The 23,327-nt window shown below is 34.4% G+C and overlaps 1 protein-coding gene across 2 annotated transcripts in view; it reads left to right on the top strand.

The window, feature by feature from the left end:
• LOC135835524 (zwei Ig domain protein zig-8-like) overlaps positions 1-23,327 on the top strand; it is a 415,219-nt gene that overhangs the window by 131,555 nt on the left and 260,337 nt on the right. The window lies entirely within an intron of this gene.

Raw genomic sequence — 23,327 nt, 5'->3', positions numbered from 1 at the left:
GAATAGATTTCTCGCTGTCAAAAATTGTCAAGTTTTTGACCATTTTAAGACTCTTGTTCAGAGGGAATGGAGCAGGGTAAAACTCGGATTTCGGTTTTATACAATGGGTCATTCCACGTCAATTGAACCAAGAAGTGGTAGGGGGAGGTCGGCGATTTTTTGAAATTTTTCCCGTGGAAAGACCATCCGAAGGGATGATCAATGGCGCAAATTGCAGCCCTCCAGCCCATTTTTAAAGCCAGCCAGGGGGTGTCAAAGTTTTCAGTGAACCAAAAATATCATCCATTTCAGCAGTGTTACTCGATAGCCGCGATACCTACCAAAATGGAACATTTTCCCATAGTTAGGGGTTTGGAAAGGCTTCTTGGTGATATCATAAAAATCAGTGTTGCCACTTTTTTTCGTACAAAAAATTAGCTCAAAAAGTTTCGAAACGTAGTTTTCACTTCGTTCCCACTCTCAAAAATTCTGAAAAAAATATATTTTGGACAACTTTTCATGCTGAACAAAATATTAAAAAATTGGGATGGTAACATGTTGAAAAGTTGATTTTAAAAAATTTAAAGTTTGCGAAAAAATAGGATTTTTTGATTTAAAACATGAAAAAAAGTTTTGATAGGCAAAGTTGACCCATTTGACCCCTATTTTTATGTATCTGTTGAAAAAGTTGAAAAAACCCTTTCACTCGATGAAATGAACTCCTCACAAAAAAATCAAAATTCAAAAAAATTCAAGTTTCAATTTCAAACATCGAAAAAAGTTTAAATTTATTCAGTTGTCTTATTTTGACTTCTTTCCGACGTATTTCATGAAAAAGTTGATAAAAGTTACACTCACAACAAAAAAATAGAAAAATTCGTTCATTTTTTGAATTTTTTTGAATTTTGTTTTTTTGTGAGGAGTTCATTTCATCGAGTGGAAGGGGTTTTCAACTTTTTCAACAGATCCGTAAAAATGGGGCTCAAATGGGTCCAATTCCCCTATCAAAACCTTTTTTCACGTTTTAAATAAAAAAATCGTATTTTTTCGCAAACCTTAAATTTTTTAAAATCAACTTTTCAACATGTTACCATCCCAATTTTTTAATATTTTGTTCAGCATGAAAAGTTGTCCAAAATATTTTTTTTTCAGAATTTTTGAGAGTGGGAACGAAGTGAAAACTACGTTTCGAAACTTTTTGAGCTAATTTTTTGTACGAAAAAAAGTGGCAACACTGATTTTTATGATATCACCAAGAAGCCTTTCCAAACCCCTAACTGTGGGAAAATGTTCCATTTTGGTAGGTATCGCGGTTATCGAGTAACACTGCTGAAATGGATGATATTTTTGGTTCACTGAAAACTTTGACACCCCCTGGCTGCCTTTAAAAATGGGCTAGAGGGCTGCGATTTGCGCCATTGGTCATCCCCTCGGTAGATCTTTCCACAGGAAAAATTTCAAAAAAATCGCCGGACCCCCCTCACCACTTCTTGGTCTAATTGACGTGGAATGACCCCAATTCCTCATTCAGTACTTCTGAGAGATGATTTTTGAACATATGAACAGATTTCTGTCTTCGTCGAGGGAGCTACGTAGGTTGTGGTACCTCCTGAAATACGATTTTCAAAAATTCTACTTGGAGTCAAGTCACTTTTTCCCATACCATTTTCAGCAAAAACTTTTTACATTTCCTTTTTCAATTTTTCAACATTTTTTGAGCATTGACAAGGGTTTGGAGCTGATCGAAAAGTGAAAATTGACTCGAGAGAATAACCATTAAAAATAACCACAAACACCCACTTTATTTCCATCAGGTGATGAAAAAAGTCACGAGATAAGTTTTGGTGAAATACGTTACGGTGGTTTTCAGAAAGAAATCTGCTATGGAGAAATATCCAACGTAATAATTCTCCCTCCCTCAGGATACATTTACATCCCTTTTTCTCGCACACTTATCTATCATGCAGCTCTCGTATACGATGCAATCTGCAAATTTCCACTGAAATTTCGCTTCTCTCAGGGGATATTTTGGACTGAAATACAACCCAGCATACGGGACAGTGACTCTGGAAAATAGTAAGCATACGAGAGAGAATAAAAAAGGGGTCACGATTTGAAGAGACCACTTCATTAAATCATAATTCCGGTAATTATTAATGTTAATCCATTAACAATTCTGTTTGCAGGGAGTTAAAATAAAAAAATAAGTACTCGAGTAGAATTTTTCGAAACGAACTAACCGACGGATGAGGTCAAATACACAGTAAAACGTTGGGATATAATTGAAAATCTCGCGTTTTCTACCCCATATCAAAGCTACTTTTTGGACGGCGCGGCGAGGGTGTGAAGCGAGAGACGTGCGCCAACGTGTAATCCGAAGCGGATAATAAATTAAAAATCTTCTAAATTGCATTTTATAACCCTCATTTACATTCCGAAACGAATGAAATACATTCGAAATCTTAACTACAACAAACGAATAAAACAGCAAAAAATTTTACTACACGAATTAGAGAAGCGCACTGGGCGAGAGGTAAAAATAGAGAGTAAAAAAAACACTGGCCAAGTAATTTATAACCAAAAAATACACCTTTAAAATGCGTTTTCTTCCATTTAAAAGCGTCTCCCACAATTTGTAACATAATAATACGGTCGGGAAAACCCGTCATTTACGACCTTAATTCAGAGTTAAACGTTACGCCCGGCAAAGTACACCCCTTAGTCGCAATGCGACACTGCATTATAAACACCCCTTAACTTTGTTAAGGGTTACAATTTAATTTCAACTTTTTTTTCCTCACCGAAGGACATAGGTGTGACTGAATTACTTAATTTTCTAGTCCCTTTTCAAATGTTTTTGCCTTGAGAAAGGTAAGGCTGTTACATAATACTAATATCGTGGTTTCTGCCTGAAAAACAAAAAAAATGAAAACAAAATTTTTTTGCATCTATGCCTTCCTCTTTTTTTTTCAGTGGTAATTTTGGATCTTACAGTTGGTCTGCGTAGGTAGGTACGATGCAGAGAGAAAAAAAGCGAGATTCGTAAACGACATTCTACCCTCAAGTGCACGTTAGGAATTTATATTACTTTGGTTTGTGAAACATAAAACAAGAAAGAAATATCGTAAAAAATTCTCCAAGTTTGCTTATTTTTATTTTTAAGTGCCACGTATCCGGCAAAATATGAAATTTTACACGCTGACAGTTTTCAATTTAGCGTCATTTTATTTTATTTTATTTTTTTTGCTCGATAAATTGAGTTTTTTGTATCCGTGTTTGTTTTGGAATCGTGTACCAACTCGGATGTATACCTTTATGTTTGTCGCAAGTTTTCAAACATCATGACAACAACATAAATGATTCAAAAAATTCGTATGTTTTTCACCGTATGAAAATTCCTTTACCGATTGATGTCGTTGATTGTTATGAATGTCTGGGTACCCCTGAAATTGCGGGTTACTATACGCGAGTACAATGATTGGAAAATCTTATTTCGTAATTATGGGCGACACTGTTTGGGCTGCACCGATCTGTTTATAACATGTCGTTATTATCGTGCGATTAATTATATTCAAGTTACGCCGCCACCAAACTTGCGGCGGTAAACCGCGTGCTAGTTATTAAGTCGTTATTTAACTTGGTCCCGAATTCTAGTCGATAAATGAGCTTCAAATTGGCGATATTTCACAGGTGAAATATTTCACGCCTTATTAAACGACAATCAGATTCAACCGGCGTGTGCTCATTTCATTGTTCTATATACGAGTCATATTCGTCTCATATTTGTAAGTGGTTGGAATTTTCAAGAGGGTTTTCACTTCAAAACATCCCTCTTATTTTATAACGCGTGTTACGCCGTATTTTATGTAAGACGTAGGTAGGTAGGTATATTTCAAGAGCGATGCATCATCTAATAAACGTCTCATTATAATTGCAAGTTGGGGAACTTTTTTTTTTGGATAGGATGGCTGGAAGAAAATTCCCTACTCTCAAAAAAAAGACGTATTTCATGGAAAAGAAACACTGCAGTTCAGTTTCCTCAGCGGTTTTTTTTTCGTCGAGTACTGACACAAAGTTTGAAACATTTAGACGTCTTGTGAAAGGGGATGATGCTGCATTTGATAAATTACCGATTGTGAAGATTGCAGGTGCAGGCTGAGTTGAGATGATATGATTTTTTTTTTTACAAAAAATAATAGAAATATTCAATTGTCTTGCACTAGTGATCTATCCAAAAAATTTTAAGACGTTGCTACATGTCATGCTGATTCACCTGATGCTAGCACACGTCATGCTGACTTATAAAAACTTGAAAAAAAACTGTAGATACTCTTCATTTTATTTCAGACTTTGAAAAGTTGAAGAAAAAAGTTGATCAATTTCCTACATTTTGAATAGATGTGAACTGAATTTTGAAAATTCCTGCTGATTTTTTTTCACTAATAATTTTTCGTTTACCCACTGATAATTTTTTGCAAATTAAATTATATAGGAAAGCACTGCTAATACATACATAGTAAGTATACGAAAAGAACGCTTTTTCGTCTCACTGAGATGGAAAAGAACAATGACGTGATATCAATGAGTTTCGCTCGTTATCGAACGACAGATATTCTGCAGTTTCGTAGCGTGTGTCAAGAAAATTAATATTTCACTGTCTGGTGACTTCTTGGTGACAGATTCACGAAACTGACGTGAGCATATGCTCAATTTTGTATCTGGCGAGTTTTGGTGAATCTTTGTGATTTGGTGACTTTTGGTGAACCAGTCTCCAAGAAGTTACCAAATCATAGAATATTCAAGTTTCACTATCTGGAGACTTTTTGATGACAGATTCACCAAGCAATGATCATAATGTGCTCGATTTTGTACCTGGTGAGTTTTTTGTGCATCCTGGTGACTTTTGGTCATTTGGTGAATCGGTCACCATAGAAGTACTAAAACATAAAAAAATCATATTTCACTATCTAGTGACTTCTTGGTGACGGATTCGCCAAGCAATGATCATAATGTGCTCGATTTTGATCCTGGTGAGTTTTGGGTGAATCAGTCACCAAGAAGTCACCAACACATAAAACATTCAAGTTTCACTGTCTGGTGACTTCTTGGTGACAGATTCACGAAACTGACGTGGGCATATGCTCAATTTTGTATCTGGCGAGTTTTGGTGAATCTTGGTGACTTGGTGACTTTTGGTGAACCAGTCTCCAAGAAGTCACCAGAACATAGAATATTCAAGTTTCACTGTCTGGAGACTTTTTGATGACAGATTCATCAAGCAATGATCATAATGTGCTCGATTTTGATCCTGGTGAGTTTTGGTGAATCAGTCACCAAGAAGTCACCAACACATAAAACAATAAAGTTTCACTGTCTGGTGACTTCTTGGTGATAGATTCACATATGACCATAATGTGGTCAATTTTGATCCTGGTGACTTTTGGTGAATCAGACACCAAGAACTCGCCAAAACATGAGAAATTCATATTTCACTGTATGGTGACTTCCTTGATGACAGATTCTCCTAGTAATGACAAAAATGTACTCGATTTTGATCCTGGTGACTTTTGGTGAATTATTCACCAAGAACTCATCAAAACATAAGAAATTCATATTTCACTGTTTGGTGACTTTTTGATGACAGATTCTCCTGGCAATGACCAAAATGTGCTCGATTTTGATCCTGGTGAGTTATGGCGAATCCTGTTGACTTTTGGTGAACCAGTCACCAAGAAGTCACCAAAATGTAGAAAATTCATATTTCACTGTCTGGGGGACTTCTTGGTGACGGATTCACCAAATCATCATAATGTAATTGATTTTGTACCTGGTGAGTTTTGGCTAATCCTGGTGACTTTTGGTGAATCAGTCACCAAGAAGTCACCAAAAAGAAAAAAAATCATATTTCACTGTCTGGGGACTTCTTGGTGACGAATTCGCCAAATCATCATAATGTAATCGATTTTGTACCTGGTGAGTTTTGGCTAATCCTGGTGACTTTTGGTGAATCAGTCACCAAGAAGTCACCAAAAACAAAAAAATCATATTTCACTGTCTGGTGACTTCTTGGTGACGGATTCACCAAGCAATGATCATAATGTGATTGATTTTGATTCTGGTGAGTTTTGGCTAATCCTGGTGACTTTTGGTGAATCAGTCATCAAGAAGTCACCAAAAACAAAAAAATCATATTTCACTGTCTGATGACTTCTTGGTGACGGATTCACCAAGCAATGATCATAATGTGATTGATTTTGATTCTGGTGAGTTTTGATGAATCCTGATGACTTTTGGTGAATAAGTCACCAAGAAGTCACCAAAACGTAGAAAATTCATATTCACACTGTCTGGAGACTTCTTGGTGACGGATTCATTGAGAAATGGGCATGATGTGCCCGATTTTTTACCTGGTGAGTTTTGGTGAATTTTGGTGACTTTTGATGAATCAACCACCTCGATTTTAATCCTGCTGAGTGTTGGTCAATCCTAGTGACTTCTGGTGAATCAGTCACCAAGAAGTCACCAAAAACAAAAAATTCATATTTCACTGTCTGGTGACTTCTTGGTGACGGATTCACCAAGCAATGATCATAATGTTATTGATTTTGATTCTGGTGAGTTTTGATGAATCCTGGTGACTTTTGGTGAATAAGTCACCAAGAAGTCACCAAAACGTAGTAAATTTATATTCACACTGTCTGGGGACTTCTTGATGACGGATTCATTACGAAATGGCCATGATGTGCCCGATTTTGTACCTAGCGAGTTTTGGTGAATTTTGATGACTTTTGATGAATCAATCACCTCGATTTTGATCCTGCTGAGGGTTTGGTCAATCCTACTGACTTCTGGTGAATCAGTCACCAATACGCAATGATCATAAGGTGCTCGATTTTGTACCTGGTGAATTTTTATGAATCTTGGTGAATTTTTGTGAATCAGTCACCAACACATAAAACATTCAAATTTCACTGTCTGTTAACTTCTTGGTGATAGATTCACCTAACAATGACCATAATGTGCTCGAGTTTGGTTCTGGTGAGTTTTTTGGTGAATCCTGGTGCCTTTTGGAGAATCAATCATCAAGAAGTCACCAAAATGTATAATACATTTTTTTAAATCGTTGAACCATCGTGCAATTTTTATGCTATGTATGTAGTTGACGAAGAATTATTCTGGTGATTTAATCTTTTTTGGGGGGAGGGGGGATTCTTGGTATTTTGTTAAAAATTTATTGTAGGTAATTGTTCATGACAAATTTTTGGTAAATTGACAATCCTTGGTAGATTTATAATTTTCGGTCAGTTGCAGGTCATTTTTGGTAAATTAATTACCAGAAATTTTTGAAGTACCTACTGTGCAGTAACTCTTTGCTTGTTCACTTACTGGTAGTCTAGGGTGAATTTGAATAACTAGTAATAATTATTTGGTAGGTATTGGCGAAGTAGGGTCTCCATTTGAATGCGCACCCCCCCCCTCAGAGAATTTCCGCCAAAAATTTACTGCTTTGCTTATGAGATGCAGTCGTAGGACCACCAAACAACCTACATTTTTGGAGAAAATTCCACAAAGGGACCGGCATTTAAATGGAGAACTAGTACTTGTGATTTTCAAACAGATTAATTTTGGTTTACACCAACCTACTTTCTGTGATTTTCTGGTAACTGTGCCCATCTAAATTACAGACACTTTTGGAAATTGAGTACCTACTTGCAATATTATAGTTCACTGGTCGGTTAGACGCTGACATTTGAAAACATGAGGAAAATTGTTGTATATACCTACATTAGAAGCCAGATTATCAAAAATTTGGAAAAAAAATCGGATTAATTTCTAATAGGTACCTACCTACGTATTTTGAGTACATTGCAATATTTTGTCTGTCTTGTAAGAACTTCGAAGAAAATGACCAATTTATGGCACTTGAGTTACTCATTAAATTTTAGATATTGAATTCAAATTTTCAGGATTTAGAAAAAAAAAAACAACTTCTAACTCTCAAAAAAGACTTCCTGACATTTCTATCAATGACATTTCATAATCAATATTTTTTTTCACAAAGTTTCATGACAGACGTCCAACTACTTAACCATAATCTGAATTCACCAAATCCGTAAATTTTTTCATGTTCTATAATTTCCATTAAAAAATTGAATCACGCATTTTTTAGAACCGGTGACCGCCCTTTCAATGCGAAATGAACCATATAGTGGAAATGTGTTATGTATTTTCCCTTTTTATGTAGAGTGAGTGCATTTTTTTTTCAATTAAAAAATAACCGCGTCTGACGAAAATGAGTAGGAAAAAATCAAAGATTTTCAATTTTAATGACACATAATATCTAATTATGATTTGTCAGAAACTACGTCTTCAAAGTGCAGTCCATCCCTTCAATTTCATAACTTGACGATGAGTTTCGAATTCAAATCATTAGGTATAAAAAAAAATCCATATCTTGCGATTTTCCATTCATTTATTAATTTGCCAAAGAAAATAAAATGACGACAGCTTATGTAAATGGAAGCAGCAATGGAAATTTGTTCAATTTTACTATATAAGGTGATTGATGTTAAGCTGGACGATACAGCAAGAGTCACGTATTTTCAAGGGGACATCTTATACAAAATGTCAGTATAAATTTACCCGGTCGTTAAAACAACGGATATTATGTTTTGCTTTTCTGTCTTTTTTCGTTTACATAACGCAACTTCGAAGGGACAAATGATACGAAAATATTTTCTTCAGTTTAGTGACATACCTACTCGTACTATGCATTCGCGTGTATATTTTGCTAAGTACAGGTATGGCTGAATTGAAAATTGATACATATGTATTACGTCTTGTAGAATCAATGAAGCTATAGAAAATATGTTTCATCTTGTTCAACATTATACTGTAACCAAAAAAAAATGCAAATTAAATAGGTAGGTACCTAGCTATATGTAAAAGCAGATTAACAAGCAAATAATGTGGTTGGAATCGATAAACTAGCTACATGGAGGAAAGAAATGGACATGCCGTATCTTCATGTAGAGAATTGTTTTGCATCTAAATTGACAGTTGGTGGTTAACCGACGTTAGTTATGGTTTCCGATGTATTAAGACGTTACCCTAAATACACTCTTCGGGTCACATGCAGTGGTATTTTACCTAGCTACCATTTACAAACGTCATTGGTCGCAATTAAACAGCTCCAGTGCTAACCTCACGACACACTGCATCATAAACTGTCGCCATCGCACTCTACAGAGAGAGAGAAACCACTCACCGAGGCGTTATGTATTCGCAGCAAATAATTCGTTCGGGCACGACAACAGTAAAAAGGGGAGAAAAAAATTCCGAAGAAAACTGACTTAAAGATTTCTTTAGCTTCGATATCTTTTGTGGCTGTATATACACTGTATGCGTATAATTTACTACATCGAATATATAAAGTAAGTTTTTTTTTTTTCGTATTCTTGTCTCTCCTTCACCTTCCTTTGTGTTAAGAAAATGCTAACATAATTCTTTTTCTAAGGTTTGCTATTGAAAATGTAGCGATGCAATTTTCACTATTTGAAAGTCAATGATGGTTTTATTGGTGTAGTGTTGGTAATTTTGTCTTTATCAAATTCAGACGATTGCCGAGCGACGCCACCGCAACCATTTATGAATTGAACGTTGATAATATTAAAAAATAAGATTTTCGAGGGTGTTTTTTTTCTCGTTCTGCTTTCTTCTTCGTTTCAGTTTCCTTTTAGGTTTTTTTTTTTTTCGTCTTCAACTTCGACACGGAAATAAAGTTTGTACGTTTGGAGAGAAAAAGTAAGCATTTGTGCGACTTGAAATGATCTCGAGTTGTATTTTTTACATTCTTTTGTTATACTACGTAGTATCATCGAATGGGTCATTTCTGCGTGTAATTCAATTAACACGCTGAAGAATTTTTGCTAGAAATTTTCAGAGGAGAATTTTTCGACGAATTTTCAAGTTAACTATACCGATGAAGCTGGCTCGATATGAAAAATATAACAACATCGTAAAATTGTGAATTCAAATTTTCTGTTTCACAATACGAGCTCTTGTCCCGTTGAGTTCCCATTTAATGGCTGTGAAAGTACCAAGTTCATAATTATATTGTTTACCTTTTGAAATCAGCCAAGCATACCTAGTCGTTTAACATGAGTCTGTCAATTTTTCCAAAAAATTTCATTTCACTACATTTTTCATTTCTGGGAAGTCTGATACATAAAAGCATTTAAATATCCACTATTTAGTCAGCCAACTACACAATGCTCCCCAGGAGTTCAATCAATGAGGTACTCACTCGTACTTACAAGGAATGTATCTTAACTTAAAGAAAAATTATTAAACTGGATAAAGCAAACTTGAAAGAGCATGCAATAAATACTTTGCTAGCTAAAATCTCTACATTTTTAATGTTTTTATTCCCACAATTCCAAATGAAAATAACAAATCATGATGAAATTACTTGATTCCTTCGTAGTGCAAAAGTAAATTCATTATTACATTTTAAAAAAATGAAATTTCAATTTTTTAAATTTCTATATGAAAGCATAATAATATGTAGTTGATTGTTTTCCAAAACTGTGTTCTATGAAAAAAAACCCTCCGCGGTCCCTTAAACAATGTTGGTCTTCCTACACAAAGTCCTTGGACTAACAAAAAAAAAAAAAAAAAAAAATACAAAAAAAAAGAAATACCTACTTTAGGAAATTTTCCAAAAAAAAAAAAAAATTGGTGGAGCATAGAAGTTTTCCCCCCGAAAAATGTGTTATTTAGAGGAATTCTGACGCCGAAATTTGAAAATTTCTAAAAATGTTCATCAACTATTCTTCTAAGTAGGTACCTGGGCAGTTCTCGAAAAAAATGTCAATTTTGATATGCATAATTTTAAAAAACAAAAATCATTTTTTTGGAAAACTTCAAGTGGGAATCATTTGTACAGGTATCCCAGATGCCTTTTCTAGTGTTGGCCTCAATTCAATCCCCCCACTGTGGGCCCTGACCCCCTTAAAACGGCGATAATCAGGATTCGACCCTCACAGATGTGTAAATATGTCGATTAATATATTTTCGAGGTCGTAGAATTCGAATCTGGAGTTATTTTTTTGTAGAGGTGGTGGGTGAGGCGTGGGGGGGAATGTCAAATTTTGCTTGTATTATTGTGTAATATCTCGACTAGCGCGATAAAAGTTCATCTGTCTGAAATTTCGCCAAGTCGAAGGACAAATGAGCGCTGGACAGTTTCTAGCCTCACTTACTGGACATTATTTGATTTTTAACACGTAATAAATGACGTGTACTTATCATGGAGAATAACTTCCTTTCTCAATTATTGTTTTTGGAGGGTTCATCAGGGTAAATAAAAATGCAAGCCGAAGGACACATTTTTTTCCACACATCAAAACTTTACAGGTTAATACGATCAGAACGAGCTGTTACGTAGGTTTTTTAAAAAACGGCGCGGTGTAACATTTCTATGAGAACAGTGAACCAGCGCAGCCACTCACCAGAAAAAAATGTTGGATTGGGAAGTCAGCAAAAATAATTAAAAATTGCTCTAAAATTGGCGTAATAACCGTGAGACAGTTTTCAAATGTGAAATGTGAGCTTCCTATGAACTTATTGAGATTTCAATTTGCACAATAATATACCTTAGTGTTCTATGATGATGAGCATGTGTCAATTATTCCAAAAAAAAAGAGGATTTCATAACACTTTATAACATTCATTTTCAAAAACATGGTGTGACACAGGCAAGTCGGAGGACATTTGGGGTATAAAATCGAATGTACACCAATGAAAGGAGGGGCTAAAAATCTCAATACCATATGTGAAATGTGTGGGGGGTGATCCTTGAATGGACCAAAAAAAAATTAAAAAATTTCATGCTAAAACCTTTGAGAAATTTTCCATGTACTTACACGATTTTTACCTTTTTCTGAGAATTAGGTACCCAGTAGCAAAAATTTTGAAAATTTCTGCTTTTGCCAAAATTATCCTAAGAAGTCCTTGTTATGTTTTTTGCCTAAATTGTCAAAAAAGTCTCGTTCATGTGACTATTGTAAAGAAGTTTCTTTTTTTGTCAAAATTATAAAAAACTCCTACCTTTTGTAAAAATTGCCAAAAAAAACTTCTGCTTTTTGCCGAAATATTCAAAAAAATCCTTTTTTTTTTGCCAAATCGTTGTTGAAATCAATTTTTTTATGAAAAAAAAAACAATTTTTTGTCAAGATAAATTCATATTTTATTTTGTAAAAAAAAAAGACTTTGCTTTCAGCCAAAATTTTCAAAACTTCTGCTTTTTGTCAAAATTGTCAGCAAGTTTTAATTTTTTGACAATATATTGTAGGCAAAGACCTTTTTTTGACAATTTATCCAAAACATTCCGTTTATGCCGAAATGGTCAATGCCTTTTTTGACAATTTCGATAAAAGTGAGGATTTTTTTTTATAATTTTGACGAAAACGAGACTTAGGTTCTCAGTAAAAAAATTGGTGTGACACAGGCAAGTCGAAGGACATTTGGGGTATAAAATCGAATGTACAACAATGAAAGGAGGGCTGAACAGGTCAATATCAAGTGTAAAATGTGAGGGAGGTGATGCTTGTACAGACCAAAAAAAAATTTTTTTAAATCATGCTTAAACCATTGAGAAATTGGCTGTGGACACAAAATTTACCACTTTTTTGAGAATTACGCACCTATTTTGTTTCAATTTTTCAAGTTTGAAGGCTCTGTAAGGGGATTGAGAAGGAGCAAAATATTGCTTCGGGGATCGTAAGATTTTTTGAAAGAATTCTGGCGATGGCGTAGTAATTGAGAATTTTTGAAAAATTTCCCATATCTAGCTCTTCTACTGTCTATTCAATTTTTTGATTTGGGAGGTCGCTCTGAATAAGGAAACCACATTGTTTGCAAGATTAGAAGAGGTGTTTGGTATTTTTCACAAAATAGAAGGGAGGTTATTCATTGCATTTTTTTTTCAGAATTTAAGGTCTCTTGGTACTATTTTTTAAAATTATCATTTTCCAATATAAGTCCTATGACTTTAGGGGATGGAAACGTAGAAATTCGAAACTTGAAAATAAGAATTAAGAATCATCGTAATCATCGTATGATACCATACCTACCTCAACATCATGTATAATCAGAATAATTCATTGAAAATTCACCATGTTCAACATTTAAAAATTTTCATTTCCTTCAATTTTGTATCTGTAAATTACCTAACGAATACCCGTTTTACGAATGTTAATCTGGCTTCTGAATTAGGTAAGCATATGTTTTGTCCGTGATTAAATTGATTAAATTCTCAGCTCTTTACTATAGGAACCTTGACACCTTGAAATTTCTATACTATTATACGGATAAAGGTAAATTTTAGCTCCTAAAATTTCATTTCCATCTAAATATTCTATAAAATTGATTGATGAGGTTATTAACCTAACCTACATCCTGTATACAAAAAACCCTCGCTTCGAAACAACTCTTCCGAGCAGAATTTTTCGCTCAAAAATAACCTTCCGATAAAATTGCGAACCGGAAAATTGTCACCTTTTGGATGAACGTTGACATAATGCGACCGCCGGCCGGCTATCCGCACATTACAGCGAGCGAAAATTCATTAACAAATCCACACCCGAATGATTCAACTCTCGTAATCCAAACAAACAGCGATGAAAAAAACATTTCCGGCTATTTATTAATTTCAACGCTACCGCAACCAAAGACCAAACGAAATAGAAACCCAGCGAAGAAAACAAAAGTCACTTGAAATCGGGCTTTTTCAACGTGAACTCGAAGAAACGAGCAACTTTAAAAATTTATTACCCACCAAAAGTACGAGTTATCTGTGGCGACATCGGCCATTAACGTTCTTTTCGATTTGTATAAACAACGCAATTGAACACGGCCAGGTTTTCAAAGCCTTGTATTCGCACAGACTACAATACCTACCTAATGCTATGTATAGCGTAGTAAAAGAGTAAACTTTTCACAATTCGCAAAACCGTGGTCGTTTTTAAACTTCTTTTCCAAAGAGGTGGAACCGGGACGAGAATTGTGATTTATAATACGTATAGCACGTGTTCGATGGTATAACTAGAATAATGAGCTTTTTACACCCAAAACCTACCTATTTTTTTTTTTTTTTTTTTTGCTTCCAATAATGTCTAGGGTAACGATAGAGAGAGAGAGAGAAAATAATGTACAACTCATTAAAATCTATAAATTATCGAACGAGTGCGTCATCGAAATAGCTACGTAACGAATGCAAGGCAAAAAAAAAACACGACAAAAAGGTACGAGAAAAAGAACACAATTATAATTCAAACGGAAAAAAACGCGGCAAAAGAAAAGAAAACTTTGACAATGATTTTTGAAACATTCAAAAGGAAATTTTTTTCATAAATTATTTTCATTTCGCCAAGAAAAACGTCGACGTCGTTCAAATAAAACGAGATCTTAAATTATACGAAAATCCACCGTGTGCCACGCGAATGGAAAAATTTCTCGACTTGTACCTTTTATAAATTGCCAAAATTGTGGAAAAACATTTAGCCTTTGTGTAGCTCGGCCTGTTTACGCGATTGTAAAACAAACTTTTAATGGTTGGCAATGGGCCCGAAACAAAAAACCGTTCTCATTACCGATACACACGTCGCTAATACGACTCTCGTTCTCTCGTCTATACATACGAGATACCTACCTACCTATAAGGTCTACGTGGTTGATTGTTTAAAAATCTAACCGTGTATCGAGAACCCTCCTCCTCATCTATAGTTATCGTATCGAGTCTCGGATACAGCCCCGATTCCTCATCTGGCCAGATAACATTTTACACGAACCTCTCTCTTTCTACTGATCTTAATCCTGCCACAATTGAAGAAATTACAAGTCATTCAGACTGCCTATGCTGTGCGAGCTGGTGAATCAGCAGCTCGTGTAATTTCACGCTTCACTAACTTGTCGACTCACTTACGTTTATTCCTCACTATGCCAACGTATGGGCTATACATGATCTTGTAGTACGTTGCGTAATCAAGCATTCGAGATAAATTACCGGCTTTCTTTTATTATTCCAGTTCACATATTAATAGAACCTAAAGCGAAGATTGCTTTCTCATTTTGTCGCTCTCTCATTCTCTCTTTTACTCGAATAGGAATATCTAATCCCATAATGAACGTGTAATAGCTAAAACTCCTGCACTTTCATTCCTCCTCACCCCTGCAGTAAACTCGGTAAAATTCATTTCCTACCTCAAAGTATACCGTTTAACAACACCATTCTAGGTGCATTTCACTATCTAGCCGGCATCTCTGCTTAAATAAACACTTCCTCTTATTCTTAATATAAAAATCCAACATCCGTAACCGTAATTAGTATAATTAGTAAAAAAGAACGATCTTGTCAAGAAGTGAGAAAAAAAATACAACAAAGAAAACTTTTTTAAAGGCATAATAATTGAAGGACTTTTTCGAGCAAAGCGAAAATTTTAGGATAGCAAGGTCGTTATTTTTCTTCGGTAACATCTGTCACTTTTTCCCCCTTTTCGAAAGAATGAATTTTTTAAACTAACCGAATTTTTAAACAAAGGTAACTGAAAATGCGTGATTTAGAGTCGCTTGCCCGTCGCACGTAAAAAAGGAACCTTTTTTTTTTCGCTTTTCACAGAAATACAAGAGAATAAAGAATTTTTACAGTTGCGTGATCACAAATAATATTGTCAACATGTAGCAGTTAATTGAAAAATGGTGTATTTGTTCGACTTTTTTTTCTCTTCTTTACCTCCTCTCTGCTTCTTCTTCGGCGCACAACTTTTATCAAATGGGATTTTACGTGGATTTAAGAATTAGCGGAAGAATTATCGCTGCTTGGATATCGTGTTCGCTGTCTTCACGTTTAACAAAAGGAATGTTGTGATAAGAGTAAAACTCGCCCTATTTTGGTGTTATTATTTTCGCATTGCTGCTGAAAATGTTCGATCTTAATGAAAATAGCTTAATATTTCGCTCGAGGGTATAGTTTCCTGCTTTGGAAAAACGCCTTTGCAAAAGATGGTAGAAAAAATGCGCGGATAAAAGATCAGCTTATTTCGAGATGAGTGAAAATGGTTGTTCCAGTACCTAACCTTTTAAGCTATTGGGTTATACTAGTTGTAGTGTAAAAAATCAAATAAGTTCTTTCTTTATGTTTTCTAAATTGATTTATATAGGAAGTTATAAGAGCCATGTTGAGGTCATACGTGAATGCTAAAGGCTTATTCCGCGCTAATTTGGTCCAAAAATAAAATTGCTGAATCTTATAGAATCTCACTTAATTTTTTTAAGTGGGCTCGCTTTGATGGTTTACGAAAATGACCCTTATGATTTTTGGCGTTGGGTGAGTCTTCAAAAAGTGCATGTAGGACCGGAAGAACAAGGTCGAATCTAAAAAATGAATAGTTATTCGATTTCAGCGACCTCGAATCTGTAAAAATTGTCAAGTTTCGCAGTCATGCCACATTTTTGACATTTTCAAAATTACGAAAAGTGAGGAGTGAATTAAAATTAATGAATATTTGAACTCAGCATCGCCGAAAACCCAACAAAACGACGGACACTGGTAGAGGGCTCAGACAAATCTGATCGAAAAAATAAGCTCTAATTTTTGAAGTTATCGCCTTCAAATCAATAACGATCGAGATGTCGCTTCATTTTTGAAATTTTCTAGAATTTTGATAAAAATTGAGAGCTTTTAATATACCCGAGGAGTAATGAAGTCCTGTTTGGGAAATTAGTTTCTTGCAAAGACATACAGATGTGTCTTTGCTGCATTCTGGATTTTTTTTTTAAATTTTGAAATGGTGATTTTGTGCATTTGACTTTTGTACTTATTTATCATAAAAAGTTGATCATTCATCTCGAAAGTTCACGTTATTGAGCCTTCCAAATCTTAATCACAGACTTCCAATTTTTAAACAGAATTAAACTACTCGTGAGCATTTTTCATTATTTACGGCGAATCGGGTATGCATTTTATTTAACACTAAAAATCGTACACATTGATTACGAGTAGGTTTGTATTTCCAGCAATCCAATATAAAGTGATGGGATAGAATGAAAACGATGATGATTATTTTACCAGCTTATGGGAATGAAAATGGTAGAAAAAAAATTGTGAGATCCGAGGATTCGACTCAATTTTTGGTTCGAATTGGTGAAGATTAATGTTCCTAATTTTTTTTTATGTGACTGAGTGAATTTTTGAAAAATGTTTCCATTGGAGACGATGAATGATGAATGAGTTGTTTTCGATGAAACAACAATTAAACAATTCAAAACGGTTTATAGCCATTTTGAGCAATTTCAAAAAAAATTTTTACGAAATTTTACTGAATGAAGTTGGAATACCAAAATTCACTTTATATACCAATTTGAACGTTCCAAGTCGATTGAAGGTACATAGTTTAAGCTTATTCTGAAGCGTCTAGTTATATTTTGTGAAATTTTATGTTTTCAAACGGTGCTTTTTAGTGGGCCACCTGACCAATTACCCATCATTTTTCCAAAATTAGTTTCTGCCATGTTGAAAAAAATATAGGTACCTGGATACTTGTAGGCATCGTATTTGTCCAACGATTTCGTAATTGAAAATTCAAAAAATATGTTCCGAACGTTCATTTGGAAGATTTTCATGGAATTTTTTGAAAATCTGGAATCTTAAAAAATTTGTCTGATGGCTCCAGAATGGCTTAAAACGACTTCCGATTGACTAAGCATATTATTCAAATTGAAGTAAGTATGTGGGAAGTGAATTGTTCAGCTCTTATTCAACATCATTTTGGTACAGTTTCGTCAAAATTTCCACTTGAAACAATCTGTTGGAAGGTCCAGAGCTGTTCAGAACTGTTCGAACCCGTTCTCAACAGATTTGAACAGTCAAAAATAGGGGACGTACTGAATTTCAGTCATCAAGGTCAATTTTCTGAAATTTTGATGTTTACCTACTCGTATTTTTATTTTTCGTCTCGAAGATTTTCAAAAACTAGCCAAGAATTTAAAAATGCTCTTAAGCTTCTGAATATTATGCTTGGTACCTATAGTTATTTACTTAAGTATTTAATTGAAACAAATTTTCATGACTTCACGAAAACCTTTTTCATTTCAAATGATGGGTTATTTTTGTTTCTTTTAATTGAAATCTTTACTTACAATAAATTATTTCAACATGGAAATAAAAGTGAGTGCTTGCTCTCTCTTTCTTCTTTCCGAATTCCGAACATGAAATTATTTTTAGTGTGCCTGGTCTCTACCTGTTTTTGAACCTTTTTATTGAGATTTTTAATTATTGCCGATGACTTATAATTACCGTTAACAAAGGTTATAATTTTACTTCCTTTTACACAGTTCGTAGAGAAAAGTATTTTTATGAATTTGAAAACTTTTGATGTACCTACCTACTTAATTTAAAATACTCAAAAGTTATTACCCGGTGGTTTGATTATTTTTGAAAGATTTGTTCCTGTGTAAGTATAAATACTTTCCATAGTGAATGTTTATTGTTATGTGTACATTTTCCTTCTTCATTTTTTTTTTTGTTTTTTCACGAGTAAGAGTAGTGGATGAGTTTTAAAAACATTACTGTCATTATAATTAAAGAACAAACTAAAATTAAACATAACAGTTGAACCAAAACATACGGAGTCGTGGAAAATATTTCGCAAACTAAGATTACTGTCCTTTTACAATACCCATGAGGTATTCAACTGTGAAAAACTACGACTTCGAACTTCATTGAAAATAAATTATAAAAAGCGTAGAACTTTCTTCAAGCGTCAAAAATGCAAGATCCAATCAGGAAGCGTTGAAAACCCTAAAATACGAGTACAAGCTAATTGCCGACCATGTTTCGTCGACAACTCAAACTCTTAAGCTTTTAATCTTTAGTTGCGAGTATTAAAATTACGAGTTCCTACAGGTACATACCTTAGCTACCTTAAGTATGTACAAACCGTTATGTTGTAGTAAATCACTTCGGATGTACGCGAGAGATAAATACGTAGATGATGCATCAACTAGGTAATAAAAATAAAAAATACTCATTGACTTGACCGACTATTTTGAGTTTTATGAACATACATACTTACGTACCTATTTCCTCGTATCCACAATAAGTGAACAAGCTAGGAATTTACTTTTCATTTTGGCTTTGAAAAAAGTAAGTAGGTACTGAAAATTGTAGGCAGGAACTTTTGATCGCTCCTTCTTGCCTCCTTCTGTATCTTCCAAACAGTCAATTTTATTTTCTTTCATTGCATATCAATTTTTTCAAAAATTCAAAATTTCTCATCATAAGCAGGTGTAATAAGTACTTACCTGTTTTAATCTGGTCTTCCTCAACAAGAGACAGACACTCGACTTTGAGAAGCCAGACAGGAATACAGAAGACCTTAAGAATCAGACATACGGGTCAATGACCTTGAGAAGGCTGAAAGGATGACTTTGGACAGCTGGACAGCTAGGTGAGTGATTTTGAGAGTACAGACACACAGGTCAATGAACTCAAGACGTCAGACAGAAATACAGACGACCTTGAGAGGACAAGCAGACGGGTCAATGAACTTGAGCATCCAGACTGGAACTCAGACTAGGTTTTACCTCGTCTAGAGGCCAGCCGGGCATGTAAGACAACCCTGAGAGACCAGTTAGACGTGTCAATGAACGTTGATAGGCCAGACCTGATCTCCAAGGTTGAAACCGTTTCACAGAGGAGAAAAGCTAAAGTTTTGAAACCGTTTTGCAACCATACATATTGCATAACTATGTTTTAAAACTGCCTACAAACCATCTACAAAGTTTGAGAACTGTTTCATAACAGTATTGAAACTGAAATCAATTTTTGGTATAGCAAAGTAGTACCTACTTCTCTGTATGAAAAGTTTCAACAGTTTTTCTGGCGTCAAAAAGAAAAATCAAGTTTGGCAGCCGAAAATCTTGCTCCGAGGTCTGGGTGAATATGCTCTTTTAGTGAGCCAAATTTTAGCTCCACTGCACTTAACGAGTGGTTTCCTTGTTAGTAAAAAATCCTGAGTAGGTACGTTATTTCGCTTGTCACATTGAGGTTATGAATAAAGAGTGTTTCAAATTTAGAAACAAAATGAGAGGTTACGAGGTCAATTTTGGAAAGTTTAGGTATTTTTCAACACGTTTTTCCAAAGTTTAATATTTGATCCGGAAGAAAACAACCACTACGTTCTCCAACGATCATGTTGTAAAATATGTCACGTCAGTGCAACCAATCTTACACTTTTGAATGGTAATTTTAAAAGGTAATCAACCTTATACCTACTAATAAGTAGAACAAAGTTGCATATTAACTTCCTCAAAGGAATTGTAGTCAGTCATAACCATCTTACCTACATTAGGTACCTAAATCTTAAGTGCTTTTAAAAGCATAGATATCGTGTTTGGCATCTTTCATACAATTTATTAAATAAGCAGGTAATTTCTGTTTTTTTTTTTTTTTTTTTTTTCATTTTCAAATAAGCAGGTACCTTACCTACTCGTATTACAGTTAGATAGGTATTTGAAGTTTTTCAATTTCATCTGGATTTCATTTTTTTTTTTTTTTTTTTGAATTTTACGTAGGTGTCCAAGCTGTTAAAGGTAAATTTTAGACACGTGTGGTTCTCTTGTACGTTTGATCTGATCTACACAGCGATAAATTTTTATTTAATTTTAAATTTATATAAAGTTTGTTGCGTAATAATAGAGCCTGTCTGTCTCTTTTATCTGAAAACAAACACTCATCGAATGTGTTTGTAAGTTTATACTATTACTATTCTCCTATGTAGTATATACGAAATTGAAAAAATTTCTACGTATGTACGTTTGAATTACTCCGCTTGGTACCGCTTTCTATAATGGATAAAGCTTCGATAAATTCAACGAAATTTTTCAAATGCTTCGATAAAGCTGAAAAGGATAGCGAAACGTTGCGCGCTATGCGGTATATGCATCTAGCCAGACTAATACACGTTAAGCGAGTAAAATTGAATATATTTTCGTGCACGATTTAAGCTTTCAATTTTCTTTGTAAAAAATATCAAATTGCAGCAGACGAGTGTGCTGATAGCAGAAAAAATAACAGAGAGAAACACATTGGCGCGAGAATTTAAATCATTCGAAGCAATTCTATATGGACTGCTCGTAAAAATAAAGATTAAATTAACTTTATCAAATTTTGTATTCTACAGTATAAAATGTTTAAGAGTAGGTAATTTCAATTTATGGATTTGGATAGATAAGAGATATTATGCGAGTGTATTTTTTCCCCACTCGATGCGAAGATTAAAACCTTTTCTGCATCTACAGAGAAGGTTTCGCATGCTTAGTAATACATATTTCTCCGGCACTTTGATAACTTTAAAGTTCAGGTATTATGTAGGATCATATTGGGATACACATGTGCCTTTATTATGGCAGCGTTATATCGGCGACAAGTTTGTTATCGGAAGCTTGGCTTTAGCTGATTTCTATTTTAAAGGCCAATTCGATCGTGGTAATGAATCAAGAACCATTAAAGTACAGCTTCTTCTATATGTACTTTACTCTTTTAACGATGTTTAGTTAAAACTACGATCAAAATTTTACGTAAATTGATCATTTGAGAATAATTTGAATTGTTTTATGTTCGATAGATTATCTTTCAATTCTCATATACGCATTTAAAATCGAGAACCCTTTTATAGGCTAACGACGAATTTCCTCCAAGGATTAAAACTTGAAACAAAATCCAGCTCTGGTGTTTTTTTTTCTTCTAAATCTATCAAATCATCGAATTCGCTCTAAATTATGGATTTTTTCGAGCGTGTTGGTAAAGAAAAATATTAAAGCAAAAACACAAAAGGAATTTTCTATTTCTTTTTTCAAACTTGTCGTCTTTTTTTTCTGATACGGACCAAAATAACTGGAAAATGGTTTTCATTGTAGTATTTATGGAGTTTCTGTCCCAGCCAGTCATAATACCCAGCACTACATACAAATAACTATAGCACCAGTCTGCCGGTGTGGTTTTTTCTCCCTTTTTCTCCTCTCGTCCCTCTCTTCGCTGTCACTCTCTCTCTCAGCTCTTTTATGAAATAGTGTTCTATCTATCGCTGCTGGAATGCAAGTCCATAATAACAATGGCTATCATTAAAATTCCTTTGCTGATGTTACATTCTGTTTTCATAATTAAATGCCATAATCACAGCGTTTGCAAGTTTGACAGATTTTTTGCGCTTTTGTCCACACAATGATGATTCCTCACGTGGTCGAGAAGTAGGGTGATCTTTATGTGATAACGTTTATAAGAACAGAATTTACTCGTAAATGTGGTTGTGGTTCTTCTATTTCACGATGATGACGAGTGACTTGAAGGTGGTTGGAAGCTTTCTACAATTTGTGAGGTGAACTGAGAGGTAGATATTTATTTTTTTCTCTTAAATTCAGAATTTTCGTTACTGATGAGCAATTATTTTTATTGAAATTTTGTGATGGGGGGAGGAGTAAAGTTGGAAAATTGACTTTACATTCGATCTTGGCATCTCAAATTTAATAATAATCTGTACCTAATACCTATAATGCCATTCTACTTCACTTCTGAACTTTTTTTTTGAATATTTCATCAGAATTGGAAACTTTTCTGCCCTTGAAAGGTCGCTGAGATCCCATTTTGAAAATTGATTTTTCAAAAAAGGGCACAAAAGGGTCTGTACTCTAATTTATTGAAATATTCAAATACGTAGCAGCCTTCGATGCTTTTGCTATTTCAAGAAGTTGAACCGCCATCGTAAAAATTCGAATGTGAGTTTTTCAAATTTTATGTAAATATCAATTTTCAATTTTCAATTTTTTTTTTTTCGAATTTACGCAAAAAGATTTTTCTCAAGTTCATTCTGTTTTGAGATATGAACCTAGGTATTACTTGGATGAATCGATAAAAAAAAAGGTCGATGGATTCTAACCAAATTCAGCAGAGAACTTCATTTTGAATTACCAATTTTTCAAAAAATATTTCAGCTCCAGAGCTACCTCTGGAGGGGAGAAATGGACCCTCAAAGAGGGGAAATTTTTCGCTTCTGTCGCGACTCAACCTGTTTTGGGAAAAATGACCCAGTCCCAAATGAAACTATTTGAGATTCTGCGTCCATCTGTGCAATCGTCATCAAAATCGAAAACCACTTTTAAAGTTCTACTGAGTGGTTGAAAATTTGCAAATCACTTAGTCTTAGATAAATTCGTGTTTTGAAAATTTTTTCTTCGCAAAATTTTGCATTAATTTAGCCCAAAATATTGAAAGATATGATTTCTAAAACTGA

Source organism: Planococcus citri, chromosome 2 (assembly GCF_950023065.1).
Source record: "Planococcus citri chromosome 2, ihPlaCitr1.1, whole genome shotgun sequence".
NCBI classification, from domain to species: Eukaryota; Metazoa; Arthropoda; class Insecta; order Hemiptera; family Pseudococcidae; genus Planococcus; species Planococcus citri.
This window is presented reverse-complemented; position numbering and strand designations above follow the sequence as displayed.